We start from the raw sequence: 16,768 nt of genomic DNA, 5'->3' as shown, positions 1-16,768 counted from the left end.
ATTTACATCTAACACAATTTCCCAACTCATATGGAAACGGGGTTTGTAAATATCTGTATCATGAATCAATTTAAGTGGACCCCGACTTAAACAAGTTGAAAAAGTTATTCGGGTGTTACCATTTAGTGGTCAATTGTACGGAATATGTACTGTACTGTGCAATCTACTAATAAAAGTTTCAATCAATCAATCAATCAATCAATCAAATAGCTTCAGTTGGACTTTTTGGCACAGCCAATGGCTACTTTTCTTACTGAGTAGTTGCCAACTGCCCGAAAGCCCCACTCGTCCCTCGCCCCGCCCCTTAAGTGGGAGGTAACCTGCGGGTCGCCGCGGACAGGAGAGCGTGAAGCCCGGCTGTTAATGAGCGGAGGACGGAGCTCTATTTCCGCACGGGACCTCGCCGTTAACAGTGTGCGCTCTTACCGGCTGTCAGTTTACCGCCAACATCTTTACTCGGAAGAAGCACCGGAACACGCCGAACAGCCGGTGACCGCAACTAAGTCGGTTTTTGCTCGCGTTGAACACGAAGCGTGAAGGAGGAAGAAGAGGAGGGCGACGGAAGTTTTGTTTGTTTTCCCGGGGGAGTTCAGGACGCCCGGGGACTGCCTGCCTGGTGAGTGTAACTTGGATAACTTCTTTTTTTATCAGCACACGAACATAAAATGCTTGGTTTAATTCCACACCTCGTATTATTGATGTTAAATAAAAATATTAGTAGCGCGATACCGCACATGTTGGTATCGATCCAATACCAAGTCAACACATGGCGATTTATTGCTGATACCGAAACAAGATTTGTGTGATTTTTTGCCTGAAATGTGTTGGATCATGAATATAGTCGTGTTTTAATCAATAAACTTTTTATTGGAAAATAAAACAATATTTACAAAGTGCATCTAAATCAGGGGTGTCAAACTCATTTTAGACCGGGGGCCACATGGACAAAAAAATCTACTCCCAAGTGGGGCCGGACTGGCGAAATCACGGCACGATAACTTAAAAATAAAGACAACTTCAGATTGTTTTCTTTGTTTAAAAAAACAGAACAAGCACATTCTGAAAATGTACAAGTCATAATGTTGTTGGTTTTTTTGACACTTACCGTATTTTTCGGAGTATAAGTCGCACCGGCCGAAAATGCATAATAAAGAAGGAAAAAAACATATATAAGTCGCACTGGAGTATAAGTTGCATTTTTGGGGTAAATTTATTTGATAAAACCCAACACCAAAAATAGACATTTGAAAGGCAATTTAAAATAAACAAAGAATAGCGAACAGGCTGAATAAGTGTACGTTATATGAGGCATAAATAACCAACTGAGAACGTGCCTGGTATGTTAACGTAACATATTATGGTAAGAGTCATTCAAATAACTATAACATATAGAACATGCTATACGTTTACCAAACAATCTGTCACTCCTACTCGCTAAATACAATGAAATCTTATACGTTTAGTCTCTTACGTGAATGAGCTAAATAATATTATTTGATATTTTACGGTAATGTGTTAATAATTTCACAAATAAGTCACTCCTGAGTATATGTCGCACCCCCAGCCAAACTATGAAAAAAAACTGCGACTTATAGTCCGAAAAATACGGTACATGTTGCGGTTGATAGTATTCTACCTGTATTTGTTGTTATTTATACTTTCTGAATAAATCATGTGATAATATTCATCAGTCAACTCATTGGTGGTAATTTTCAATCTATCAAGATAAAAAAATATATATATCAAAATCAAATTACAATATGTTATTCATGTAGTTTGCTCATTTTCCTCGACTGGTGCGCTAACATCATGTGTTTTTTTTTTTTTTAAGAATGTGTACAGCTCTGGTAAAGGGTACATTCGCACCCGCCTGCACAAATGTACTTCAAAATGTAACAATCAAAATAAATATGACTTTTTTTGTTTACTTGGGCATGCATATATAATATGCATTAGTTTGACCATTTAAAATCAACGATAATAAAAAGGAGATGCTTGGTAATAGCATAAAAATGCCCCAAAAACTTGGAAAAAGGCAATTCATAGCGTTACTTTTTGGTGTAACCATCATGAGCGTTTTGTTGAGGTATATTTATTTTATATTTTGATAAATCATCATATTTATGTGTTACTACATTTAAATAGGTATTGATCAATCTTTAAGCTCTGTGTATTTGATTTCAGTTTGCTTTTTTTTGACATCTTATTTAGAATTGTAGCTGAAACTTTTACAACCTTGTGTTGCGCTCATGATGGCGTAACCAAATGAAATGATCTTATTTTGAATATTTATTCCCTTTTTTACATTTAGTATATTTAAATATTCATTTATAAACATTGAATACATTTCAAATATCAATAAAATGCAATTGCCTTCATCTTATATGTTTAGTTACACCAAGTCATGAGCGTAACACTAAGCTTCATCACTTTGACTTGTAATATCTCTAATTCTGGTGGTGTTTTTTTCTTTTTGGAACATGTACTATACATATAACAAAATAAAGTCCCATATAAAATTATGTTTCTAGCAATACTTTAATTTTGCCTTTAAAAGTAACACTCCAATGTCCATTAGTGGAGCTGTACACTTATAGTATATATCTGTATCATGAATCAATTTAAGTGGACCCCGACTTAAACAAGTTGAAAAACTTATTCGGGTGTTACCATTTAGTGGTCAATTGTACGGAATATGTACTGTACTGTGCAATCTACTAATAAAAGCTTCAATCAATCAATCAATCTAAATCAGGGGTGTCAAACTCATTTTAGACCGGGGGGGCCACATGGAGAAAAAAATCTACTCCCAAGTGGGGCCGGACTAGCAAAATCACGGCACAATAACTTAAAAATAAAGACAACTTCAGATTGTTTTCTTTGTTTAAAAACAGATCAAGCACATTCTGAAAATGTACAAGTCATAATGTTGTTGTTGGTTTTTTTCACACTTACATGTTGCGGTTAATAGTATTCTACCTTTTATTTGTTGTTATTTATACTTTCTGAATAAATTATGTGATAATGTCGGTGATTTGGTAAAATTGCAAACCGCTAAAATGATGTACAAAGCAAACTATAACCTGCTACCAAAGAATGTACAACAATTCTTCTCAACTAAAGAGGAGAAATATAACCTTAGAGGAAAATCTAATTTAAAACATTTGTATGCATGTACAACACTCAGAACCTTTAGCACAGTGGTTCTTAACCTGGGTTCGATCGAACCCTAGGGGTTCGGTGAGTCGTCCTCAGGGGTTCGGCGGAGGTCAAAACACCCGACTCATCGTGTAAATACAAACTTCTCCTTATCGGCGTATTACGGATACGGCAACAGCTGACTGGTTTGCAGGTGTGTAATTTGTTGTGAGTTTATGCACTGTGTTGGTATTGTTGTTTGAACAAGGTGATGTTCATGCACGGTTCATTTTATGCACCAGTAAAAAAACATGGTAACACTTTAGTATGGGGAACATATTCACCATTAATTAGTTGCTTATTAACATGCAAATTAGTAACATATTGGCTCTTAACTAGTCATTATGAAGTACTTATTAATGCCTTATTCGGCATGGCCTTATTATTACCCTAACCCTCTAACCCGGAACCTAACCCTAACCAAATAACTCTAAATTAAGTCTTTATTACTTAGAATATGTTCCCCTAGTGTCCAAATAACTCTAAATTAAGTCTTTGTTACTTAGAATATAATATGTTCCCCATACTAAAGTGTTACCAAAAACATATAACTTTGTCTTGAATTTGAAAAAAAACATCTTATTTATCACTAAAGAAGGGTTCGGTGAATGCGCATATGAAACTGGTGGGGTTCGGTACCTCCAACAAGGTTAAGAACCACTGCTTTAGCATATCAGTATGTGAAATTAAATTATGTAATGGATTAAGTAAAGAAGTTAAACATTGTACTGATATGATCCAGTTTAAGAGGTTGTTCAAATTAATGGTGCTTACAAAGTACAAAGAAAAAGAACTATGAGAAATACTTTCAACCTTATTGAAAATAAGATATTCTTTATTTCAGTATGTTAATGACTGAATTAATTAATTACATATTAAAAAACTGTTGTGTATACTAATTCACAGATGTTATTTTATTATAAAAAGGTCAGTAAATGATTTTATATATTTGTAAACGCTCTGAAGTGGGAAAGCTTTGCTTCTTCCTACTCCTTTTCGGACATGATGTAAAGTGAAATGATATGAAACTGTGTGATGTATTATACTGTAAGTGTGTTCATGTTCGAAATAAACTAAAGAAAAAAATGTTAATCAGTCAACTCATTGGTGGTCATTTTCAATCTATCAAGATAAAAAAAATAATACCAAAGTCAAATTAGAATTCATGTAGTTTTCTCATTTTCCTCGACTGGTACACTAACATGTGGTTTATTTTTTGTACATATGTGGCATCATCTACAACGATGCAAAGAATTGCTATAGCGACACCTAGTGGACACATTTAGAACAGCATTTTCTTTCATTCAAAAATTTCGGCTAATTTTTATACTTAGCAAACTCATCTCGCGGGCCGGATAAAACCTGCCGTACATTTGACACCCTTGATCTAAATGTTGGGTTCCATGCACAAGATATTTCAGGAGTTTAATTTAGACCAGTTAAAGATTAATTTAGTATTTAATTTGCATTTTAGAGTGAACCACTATTGTGCCATACTGAACTTTTTGACTATTTCCCCAAATTTCAGGAGATACAGAATTAGTTTGTTTTATTATGATTCAACTATTTCATTCTGTGTGTAGTGAATCTATAGAATATAAACAATGAACGTTTTGAATTGAACTACTGAAATATATCCACTTTTCAAAGGTATTGTGATTTATGCAGACGCACCTGTCGGTACAACAATATAATATATATATATATGTATATATATATTAGGGCTGTGAATCTTTGGGTGTCCCACGATTCGATTCAATATCGATTCTTGGGGTCACGATTTTTTTTTTCAATTCAACACGATTCTCGATTCAAAAACGATTTTTTCCCGATTCAAAAGGATTCTCTATTCATTCAGCACATAGGATTTCAACAGGATCTACCCCAGTCTGCTGACATGCAAGCAGAGTAGTAGATTTTTGTAAAAAGCTTTTATAATTGTAAAGGACAATGTTTTATCAACTGATTGCAATAATGTAAATTTGTTTTAACTATTAAATGAACCAAAAATATGACTTATTTTATCTTTGTGAAAATATTGGACACAGTGTGTTGTCAAGCTTATAAGATGTAATGCAAGTGTAAGCCACTGTGACACTATTGTTCATTTTTTTGTATTTTTTATAAATGTCTAATGATGATGTCAATGAGGGATTTTTAATCACTGCTATGTTGAAATTGTAACTAATATTGATACTGTTGTTGATAATATTCATTTTTGTTTCACTACTTTTGGTTTGTTCTGTGTCGTGTTTGTGTCTCCTCTCAATTGCTGTATTGCTGTGTATTGTATTGTTGGATTGATTCATTTAAAAAATAAATAAATTAAAAAAAACAAAAACATTTAAATAAAAAAAATCCCCCCCCAAAAAATCGATTTTTTAAAAATGAGAATAGATTCTGAATCGCACAACGTGAGAATCGCGATTCGAATTCGAATCGATTTTTTCCCACACCCCTAATATATATATATATATATATATATATATATATATATATATATATATATATATATATATATATATATATATATATATATATATATATATATATATATATATATATATATATATATATATATATATATATATATATATATATACTGTATGTATAATATGGTAATTGTTATATATTGTATATATTATATAAAAATATAATACCACTATATATCCATCCATCCATTTTTATACTGTATATATAATACGTAAATATTACATATGTTATATTTTAAATTGCTACTACGGTACATTTTTAGTCTACTTTATACCTGCATTATCCTTTCCATCCTTACACTTTTCATCCTTTGTAACTGAGCTACTGTGTGGAACAATTTCCCTTGTGGATCATTAAAGTTTGTCTAAGTCTATAAGACAGGGGTGTCCTTACATTTTCCACCTGTGAAAAATCCGTGGATGCGGGGGCCATTTTGATGTGTTTGATTTTCAAAGCCAATTCAATATAGATATTTTTTTGAACAATAAAAAACAGCCTGCATGTGAACTTTGTGTTTGTTTTTTAGGGGTGCCTGATAAATATCGGACAGATGTAAGGAATAATGACGTCATATCACATAAAAAAGCTCAGATAACTGATTAAAAAGAGTATGCTGGATGTGTGTTAGAGTAAGCAAATCAAGCGCTCCTTTTCTCGAGTTGTAAACTCCCTCTGAGCTCACCGTAAACAAACGTGGCGTGGATCGTGTGGAACATCTTCATTGTTTCAGAGAAATACATTTCACATGCTGTCCAAAAAACATCATGCTTCAACACATCAAGCCTTATCAGCCACCCCAAAAGCCAGTATTGCTGCGACGGTGTTTTGAAAGCCTACAAAGAAGCCTGCTGCAAAGAAAGGTGTGCAAAAACTAGTTATAAATTAATGAGTTATTGGTATCGGCTTAAAAAAAAAAATGTGTGCATACTTAGTTTTTAGCATCAACATTTCAACCACTACTTGTTACTTTACACCTAATTGCTATTTTATCCAACTTTTTATGTTTCCTCGTTCATAGTTGTTTTTGATTTTTTTACAAAATGTGACAGGCCTTTAAAACATACGCAGCGACCCCGGGCCGCACTTTGGACACACCTTGTATAAGACAATGTACCAATATCCTCAAAACAGTGCAACACAACAGTTTACTTATTCCTTTTTATTACACGCAGTTGTTCAAGCAAAATCAAGTCAGTCGTCCAAAATAACCAAACAAAAGCAATGGAAACAAGAACGTATACTCTGAGTATGTTACTCTGACGACATTATGTAACAATATCAACAAAACTACAAGGATATTTGCTAGTGTCGATATGTTTTACCCGTGCAGTGGTGTTGCCAGATGATTAGGCCTTCGAGAAAATTTTGCTCTAAGATATATTGATCTCCAAATTATTGCCAATAAACGATATTATTGTCAACATTATTTTGGGACCAAATAAACCACTGATTTAAATAATATAACATAATATTGATAAAAGTATAAACTATCAAATGCAATAAACATGTATTCCACGTATATATATGTTTTTTTTAAATTGGAATTGGAATGTTAACGTTTAAATCTCCAAGTTAACTCAAACAAAACAATAATAAGCATAAAATGTTTGCTGTCTGTCACGGTTATTTTTATTATCGCATGTCTACACTGCAAAAACTGAAATCTAAGTAAGATTAAATATCTCAAATAAGGATGATATTAGCTTATTTTCTGTCTGATAAGATAATTCTTCTCACTAAGCAGATTTTATGTTATAGTGTTTTACTTATTTTAAGGGTTTTGGTCCTAAATGATCTCAGTAAGATATTACAGCTTGTTGCTGAGATTTGATGACCTATATTGAGTAAAACGTGCTTGAAACTAGAATATCAACTGTTGCAAAGCTGTGTCATCAACACTCACAAGTATAAAACTACTTTTTTAAAGTAATAATTTCTTACTTCAAGCATGGAAAAAAAAAATCATGACTTTGACACAATTGTGTCTCATAATTAAAACAGATGACAGCCAAATGGACTTTGCTGTTTTATTTTCAAAGAAACAATAGAAAATACGTACTCATATAGTAGTACAGTTGTTATTAGTGAGAATATACTTATTTTAAGGTATTTTTGGGTTCGTTGAGGTTAGCTAATTTTACTTGTTTTGGAAAGTCTTGACAAGCCACAGTTTCTTGTTCTATTGGCAGATAATTTTGCTTAGTTCAAATATAATACCCCTAATTTTGTTTTGTTTTTCTTGTTTTTGAACACTGACTTTTTGCAGTGTACGTAACATGTAATGGTGGTTCTTTGGTCAAAATGTTGCATAGATGATGTTTTACAGATCATCTTCAAGTCGCTTTCTGACAGTCGCTTCAGGATGCGCCGTTTTGTGGGTGGGTCTTATTTACGTGGCTCACCTTCGACAGCGTCTTCTCCCTGTCATCTTTGTTGTAGCGGTGTAGCGTGCAAGGACGGGAGTGGAAGAAGTGTCAAAAGATGGAGCTAACTGTTTTAATGACATTCCGATTTTAGTTAAATCAATAACGGAGCAGCATCTCCTCATCCGTGGCTCACTAATGCAATAACAACGCCGGAAATGTGTCCCGTGAAAATACATCCGATCGGAACTCTCTCATAACTAAAGTTCCATTGGTGAATTATGTAAACCTACTACACTGGTAGTTTTTAGCGCTTCCATAGCGAGTTTACTGACAGATATAAGTTATAACTTTACGCTACTTTATATTAGAAATGGCAACAGCGGAGGATGAATGTCCCATAACAAGAGGATAGAGAGAAAGAAGAAGCTTATTGGCTATGGCACAGACTACAATGGCGGACTTGCATACATTTTCAGGATTTATGCACATTCCAAATACACATCAGCAGGTAGGAAGGTAAGAAAGTTAAGTTAAAGTTAAAATACCAATGATTGTCACACGCACACACACTAGGTGTGGTGAAATTTGTCCTCTGCATTTGACCCATCCCCTTGTTCACTCCCTGGGAGGTGAGGGTGGGCAACAGCGGTGGGAATCATTTTTGGTGATTTAACCCCCAATTCCAACCCTTGATGCTGAGTGCCAAGCAGGGAGGTAATGGATCCCATTTTTATAGTCTTTGGTATGAACTCACAACCTACCGATCTCAGGGCGGACACTCTAACCACTAGGCCACTGAGTAGGAGAAAGTTGAGAAAGTCAAGAAAAGTTGGTTTTTACATCTATTGCGAAACAAAACGCCAGATAATATGTCTGCTAATAGGTGCCATTTTGTGGTCGCTATACACACTCCATAATAATACCCGTTTGTTGAAGCAGAGTACGTCTGACTATGGTAACCGTAATGCTCCAACAGTTCATCAAGCGGTGTGGCTCAGTAGCTTACCAGTCATACTAAAACATTTTGACATATTTTTGAGCGCTGTGTGTAATGTTCTATATTCTCAGTGAAACATTTAAAGTTTCGGTGTTGTTTACTGGCGTCGTCTTGCAGTCTACACGTATCTCTTATGTGTGACTGCCATCTACTGGTCACGCTTGTCATTACACCATGTACCCAATAAAATAGTTTCGAGGTTGGTAAGCACAACCAGAATTAATCCGTGCATTAGGCGCACCAGGTTAATAGGTGCACTGTCTATTTTTGAGAAAATTAAATGATTTTAAGTGCGCCTTATAGTCCAAAAAAATACGGTACTGCTGTTTTTGTGCATGTAGAACAAACTTTTTAAGTGTTTCCTTAAAGGAGGGCTCATATTTTAGGGCACCAAAATATATATGTATATACATATACACACACACACACACTCAAGTATATGATATACAAATAATGAAATGTCAATAAATTGAAATAGGTCATACACTATATGATACAGTCTAACTTGTAGTAAACTTTAGTAAAGTTGCGTATGAACGAATATATGAAACGCCACGCAATTTTCATTCCATTATTGTTTACATGAGCGACTTATGTTCAACATTTGCAAAAAAGTAAACAAATACACATGTTTTACACAAGTGGTCGTTGACAGCCAGGAATTAAAACAAACATTCACGATACAGCACATAAACAACACTGACAGGTCTAGAACTGCTGAGTTTCGAGGGCAAACGATGGAGTAATTCAGCACTCCATTTAAACTATGAAATTAACCTACCTGAAGAAGTTGTGTAGTCTGCTACATTTTTTACCAACAGCGTTTAATTGCCTTTGCGTGCCGGCCCAATCACATAATATCTACGGCAGGGGTCACCAACCTTTTTGAAACCAAGAGCTACTTCTTGGGTACTGATTAATGCGAAGGGCTACCAGTTTGCCAGAAATAGCCAATTTGCTCAATTTACCTTTAACTCTGTTATTAATAATTAATGATATTTACACTTAATTGAACGGTTTAAAAGAGGAGAAAACACGAAAAAAAATGACAATTAAATTTTGAAACATAGTTTATCTTCAATTTCGACTCTTTAAAATTCAAAATTCAACCGAAAAAAAGAAGAGAAAAACTAGCTAATTCGAATCTTTTTGAAAAAATTAAAAAAATAATTTATGGAACATCACTAGTAATTTTTCCTGATTAAGATTAATTTCAGAATTTTGATGACATGTTTTAAATAGGTTAAAATCCAATCTACACTTTGTTAGAATATATAACAAATTGGACCAAGCTATATTTCTAACAAAGACAAATCATTATTTCTTCTAGATTTTCCAGAACAAAAATTTTAAAAGAAATTCAAAAGACTTTGAAATAAGATTTAAATTTGATTCTACAGATTTTCTAGATTTGCCAGAATAATTTTTTGGAATTTTAATCATAATAAGTTTGAAGAAATATTTCACAAATATTCTTCGTCGAAAAAACAGAAGCTAAAATGAAGAATTAAATTAAAATGTATGTATTTATTCTTTACAATAAAAAAAATAAATTTACTTGAACATTGATTTAAATTGTCAGGAAAGAAGAGGAAGGAATTTAAAAGGTAAAACGGTATATGTGTTTAAAAATCCTAAAATCATTTTTAAGATTGTATTTTTTCTCTAAAATTGTCTTTCTGAAAGTTATAAGAAGCAAAGTAACACAATATATGAATTTATTTAAAAAAGTGAAGACCAAGTCTTTAAAATATTTTCTTGGATTTTCAAATTCTATTTGAGTTATGTCTCTCTTAGAATTAAAAATGTCAGGCAAAGCGAGACCAGCTTGCTAGTAAATAGATAAAATTTAAAAAATAGATGCAGCTCACTGGTAAGTGCTGCTATTTGAGCTATTTTTAGAACAGGCCAGCGGGCTACTCATCTGGTCCTTACGGGCTACCTGGTGCCCGCGGGCACCGCGTTGGTGAGCCATGATCTACGGCTTTTCACACACACAAGTGAATTCAAGGGATACTTGGTCAACAGCCTTACAGGTCACACTGAGGGTAGCCGTATAAACAACTTTAACACTGTTACAAATATGCGCCACACTGTGAACCCACACCAAACAAGAATGACAAACACATTTCGGAAGAACATCCGCACCGTAACACAACATAAACACAACAGAACAAATACCCAGAACCCCTTGCAACACTAACTCTTCTGGGACGCTACAATATACACCCCCCACCCACCTCAACCTCCTCATGCTCTCTGTACCAAATTCCAAGCTGCTGTTTTGAGGCATGTTAAAAAAAAATAATGCACTTTGTGACTTCAATAATAAATATGGCAGTGCCATGTTGGCATTTTTTTCCATAACTTGAGTTGATTTATTTTGGAAAACCTTGTTACATTGTTTAATGCATCCAGCGGGGCATCACAACAAAATTAGGCATAATAATGTGTTAATTCCACGACTGTATATATCGGTATCGGTTGATATCGGAATCGGTAATTAATAGTTGGACAATATCGGAATATGCGATATCGGCAAAAAAAGCCATTATCGGACATCTCTAATTAAAAGTGTGCAAAACCGGAACATAAGTGCCTTAGGATAAAGGAGCTGCTCAGAGCTCTCGGTGAGGTGGCTCGCTGTCTGCGTTACTTTTATTTACAATAAATAAATCGATTGATCGATTATTGACATTTACTAATCGATTTTATAATCGTTCATGTCCGAATTGCGATGCATCTAAAAATCGATTACTGTTCTTCCTCTTGGAGCCCGCAAAAACACATGCACACGGCGGTATTCGAGGCCGGCGAACTTATCGAGTCAATTTTCATCTATCGTTCGGTTAATTGACTTACCAAATATCGGCCCAGGTCTACAGACGATGTTGACAAAGTTGTGGACGACAAAGTTCCCTTGCCGTTCCGTATTTTTGGTTTGTCTAATTTATGTTCTTTTGATGACTCGCGGAATGTTCTGGTAATAATTACCTCAGTTGATATACCGCATTGTGCTTTTTGTGTGTCAGGTGTCAAGAGCTAATAAGATAATGAGGTGGATCAGTGCCAAGGTCACAGGATATCATTAGTGGCAAGACTTTATGTGGATAACAATAACAGTAGTTGTAGTTGTGTCAGTGTACACACTAGCACACACACACACTGACTGTCAATCAGTGGGGAGTCTCTGACCTTTCTTCCTGTCCACCTGTTTAGTCCTTCCCTCTCCACTACCATATTTTCTCCCTGTTGCTCCAACTTTCTTCCTCTCCCTTTTCTTCTCACACACAATGCAAGAAAAGAACAAAATGTCAAACAAGTTTGCCAATCACTACACGCACACATGCACACTTGCACGCGCATGCACTCAAAGACACCTAAGGAGTGGTAGGTATTTCACCCCTCACCTCTGCACACCCCTACCACCAACTCTTTTGTCTTCCCAGGTGAACCAGTTGATTCTGGTTGAAAGGTAACTGACTAATTGCTCTTAACAGCAACCCATACACGCCCATCAGTTTTTTGTCTTTAATTAAAGTACGTATAGATTTGAAAAAAAAACAAAAAACCTGTTTGTTGTCAGAAGAACGCTGAGTCTTCTGTTAACTTCCTGAATGAAGACTCCAGATGCACAGTAGGGCTGGGCGATAATTAAAGTTAAAGTTAAAATACCAATACCAAAACACCCCTACCAAAACACCCCTACCACCAACTCTTTTGTCTTCCCAGGTGAACCAGTTGATTCTGGTTGAAAGGTATCTGACTAATTGCTCTTAACATCAACCCATACACGCCCATCAGTTTTTTGTCTTTAATTAAAGTAGGTATAGATTTGAAAAAAAAACAAAACCTGTTTGTTGTCGGAAGAACGCTGAGTCTTCTGTTAACTTCCTGAATGAAGACTCCAGATGCACAATAGGGCTGGGCAATAATTAAAGTTAAAGTTAAAATACCAATGATTGTCACACACACACTAGGTGCGGTGACATTTGTCCTCTGCATTTGACCCATCCCCTTGTTCACCACCTGGGAAGTGAGGGGAGCAGTGGGCAGCAGCGGTGGCCGCGACCGGGCATCATTTTTGGTGATTTAACCCCCAATTCCAACCCGTGATGCTGAGTGCCAAGCAGGGAGGTAATGGGTCCCATTTTTATAGTCTTTGGTATGACTCGGCCGGGGTTTGAACTCACGACCTACCGATCTCAGGGCGGACACTCTAACCACTAGGCCACTGAGTAGGATATATCGAGTTTGTAAGAAATATCGATTTATATTTTTAAACAAGACATGAATTAAGAAAATATCCTAATATCGATATAATTTTTTTTCACGTAAAAATGACCAAGCGCCGCTTATTTGTTGTGTTCCTTGTTCTCCCGCGTTTCCCACTACCTCGCAACACTATTAAACCCCTCCCCTTCCTCCTTCCAAGACGCGCTTACCCTGTTCCACCCACTGCACTGACCCACAACAACAACACACAAGCAAATATGGACCATGACTGTACCACCAGCACTGTGCCAGTGACCAACTAGTAAGTAAAACGCCAACTTCTGCATACCTGCCAACAACTACGGTTTTCCTGTAATGAGTAATCTATTCCGGTTTATGACTGCAGTGGTAGAAAATACGGTTTACGAATTAAAAATAATTAACTTAAAAATCGAAAATACGTAGCTTAAAAACATTTCCCAGTAGCTTGGCATTAGCTTCGCTACTTTTTAAACAAGTAGCGATTTCCTTAGCTTAGCTATTTTTAGACACATGTAGCGGTTAGCTGAGCTACATGCTACAAAATAAGAGAGAGGGAGAAGAGAAAGAGAACTGGACTAGTGCAACTCCATGGGCAGGGGACAACATATACGGGAAAGATCAATGATTGGTTGGTTTACGTATTAAAAAAAATCCATGATTGTGGTTGGTTGGTTTAAAATAATGAGTCACGATTGGTTGAAATTAGGGCAAACATTACGGACAGGCCAATCGGAGGCAAGATAGGGCGGGTCATGGTACCAGGAAGGGAAATCACAACATGATTGACGAAAAGAGAGTCGGAGAAGAGAATAGGGAATATTCAAGCGAAATGTACGCTAAAGTGAGGAAGATCATCGCCGCACAATTAAGTAAAGTCACTAACTTTACTAGTAGGACCACAGAACCGTACGTGTGTGACAGTCCATTACATCGTCGACTGGGAATTAAAAAGTGCCTGCCTGCAAATGTATTTTTTATCTGAATTCGATACACTTTGCACTATTTGCACAGCTATGTTATTTATTTTACGTAGAAATAATATTTGTATTTTATTTTATCTATGTTATGTAATGCTGTGCTACTTAAACTGTTTATTTTCTGTGCTGTAAATACCCATCTTGACTAACTGGGTTAATAAAAGTGCCACTGACTGCTTACAGTATAGTTGTCATTCACTTCAATTTCAGTGAATATCGCTAAAAAATGAATATCTTTATATATATACTATCACCGGAAAATATATGGAGATATATATCGAATATCGAGTTTAAGTAAAAATATATCGAAATACTTTTTAAGCCCTAATGCAGAGTACAACATTTCCAAGTCAATTGCTTTGTATTTTTATGTTTTTTCTTGTCTCAACCTGTGGTATTTTTGCAAAGCTTCCGTGTAGCGTTTCCGATGTACCGAACACCTCCACCAGTGCAGTAAAGCCGACAAAGTTAGGTTTTTTTTTGTCCCTCATCTCTCCTCCTGACCTCCTATATCCTTTGCACATTGTTCTCTGGATTCTATTGAACCAAGAGTCCACACAGAACACCACAAAGGAGTACAATTGTGTGTGTGTGGGTGTGTGTGTGTGAGTGTGTGTGTGTGTGTGTGTGTGTTTCCCCGGCCCCTCCTTTAGTCCTTTAGTGAGGTGTGAGGCCAAGCCAATCATACAGAACAATGCCTTGTTCCCGGAAGCCTTGTGATCTCTTTAAATAAAACCCTCGGACCGCATTGTCTCTTTTGAAAGAAGCACAAGGAATGTGAAGGTTAAAAACTCACGCGGTTGACTGAGTGACCAGTGTGCTGACATTTGACAGCTTTATCACGTCTCTCACTCATGTCACGGTGCTGCAGAGTTGCACCGTTTTGTTAGCCCCGCCAGGAGTCGTATGTAATCGATGTGGTTAGTTAGTTAGCACTATAACACAAAAAGTTATGGGCTGATTTTGATTAAACTGTCAGGAAATGTCAGAAATGGGATAAGGAACACGTGAAAAGGTTTTTGGGGATTATCCGGCTCACTGTCTGGGCTTTTCTTGTGAAGTAGGGATGTGCCGATCGATCAACCACTGATCAGTATTGGCAGAATTTCTTGGAAAGTATCTGCCTTTCAACGTTGATCACAATTGACAATCCCTTCTGGCTATTATTGTACACATTTTTATTGTCCTAGCTGACAATCAAGCAGTTAACGTATTTTTCAGACTATAAGTCGCAGTTTTTTTCATAGTTTGGCCGGGGGTGAGACTTATACTCAGGAGCGACTTATGTGTGAAATTAACACATTACCGTTAAATATCAAATAATATTTTTTAGCTCATTCACGTAAGAGACTAGACGTACAAGATTTCATGGGATTTAGCGATTAGGAGTGACAGATTGTTTGGTAAACGTATAGCATGTTCGATATGTTATAGTTATTTGAATGACTCTTACCATAATATGTTACGTTAACATACCAGGCACGTTCTCAGTTGGTTATTTATGCGTCATATAACGTACACTTATTCAGCCTGTTGTTCACTATTCTTTATTTATTTTAAATTGCCTTTCAAATGTCTATTCTTGGTGTTGGGTTTTATCAAATAAATTTCCCCCAAAAATGCGACTTACACTCCAGTGCGACTTATATATGTTTTTTTCCTTCTTTATTATGCATTTTCGGCCGGTGCGACTTATACTCCGGAGCGACTTATAGTCCGAAAAATACGGTACCTTTATTCATCACTCTAAGCAACATTTGTAAGTTTCACAGGTTGACTAAAACAAATTATACTTACTAAACTGCCTTGTGTGTGATCATGCATATTTGTATGTGCTATCGTAATGTAATAAAGCTAGCGCTGTTAGCACTAGCGAATATGCTAACACGTCTACGAGTGTCTGTGTTAGTATTATTTACATACAATGGCATTCTTTTTGTATTGTTTCAGTTTCACAAATTACTCAGTAAATAGACCGAAATGTCACCGTTGAGTTATTGAGTCTGTTTAGCTTATTGGAGAGCTAGCTTTCGCAGCTACTGGGTCGATAAGGATGACTTCTGTTTTGTTTGATCGGCCGTGTTACAGACACCATTTGAGGAAATTAGGAGGAATATTGGTCCACACTGCGGTTTGTCATTCCCATGGTTTTTCCTCATCAGAATTAAGTGCGCATGAGCGAACTCCAGCAGGGTTAGGATGCTCCCTAAAAAGCACATGTCTGGACACAAGAAAAGAGTTGAGAAGAAGGCCAGGAATAGGAGCAGCAGAGCAGGGGCCCAGGACATTAAAAACTGTTTTCTAAGAATGGTGAGCGAGTAAAACTACTTGGAGCGACTGGAACAATTAGCCTACTTGTTCATTCATTGCATGTCTGTAACATTACCTTTGACGGGGGGGCGCAGACTGGACTCTGGAGCCTACGTTAGCTGTCATCTGTAGAGCAAAGTTGTGTCCAGTATGTGCCAATCATAGGCTGC

The 16,768-nt window shown here is 36.1% G+C and overlaps 1 protein-coding gene across 2 annotated transcripts in view; it reads left to right on the top strand.

Annotated features, from left to right (window-relative positions):
- The first annotated feature begins 343 nt into the window (after positions 1-343).
- Positions 344-16,768, top strand: part of LOC133648777 (transcription factor SOX-13-like) — a 78,822-nt gene continuing 62,397 nt past the window's right edge. For both annotated transcript variants that reach the window (XM_062045207.1, XM_062045198.1), the window contains exon 1: positions 344-616. The gene's annotated coding sequence lies outside the window, so the exon portion shown is untranslated. The remainder of the gene's footprint in view (positions 617-16,768) is intronic.

The sequence above is a fragment of the Entelurus aequoreus genome, linkage group LG01, assembly GCF_033978785.1.
Source record: "Entelurus aequoreus isolate RoL-2023_Sb linkage group LG01, RoL_Eaeq_v1.1, whole genome shotgun sequence".
NCBI lineage: Eukaryota > Metazoa > Chordata > Actinopteri > Syngnathiformes > Syngnathidae > Entelurus > Entelurus aequoreus.
The sequence above is the reverse complement of the archived record's forward strand: the minus strand, read 5'-3'. Positions and strand labels throughout refer to the sequence as shown.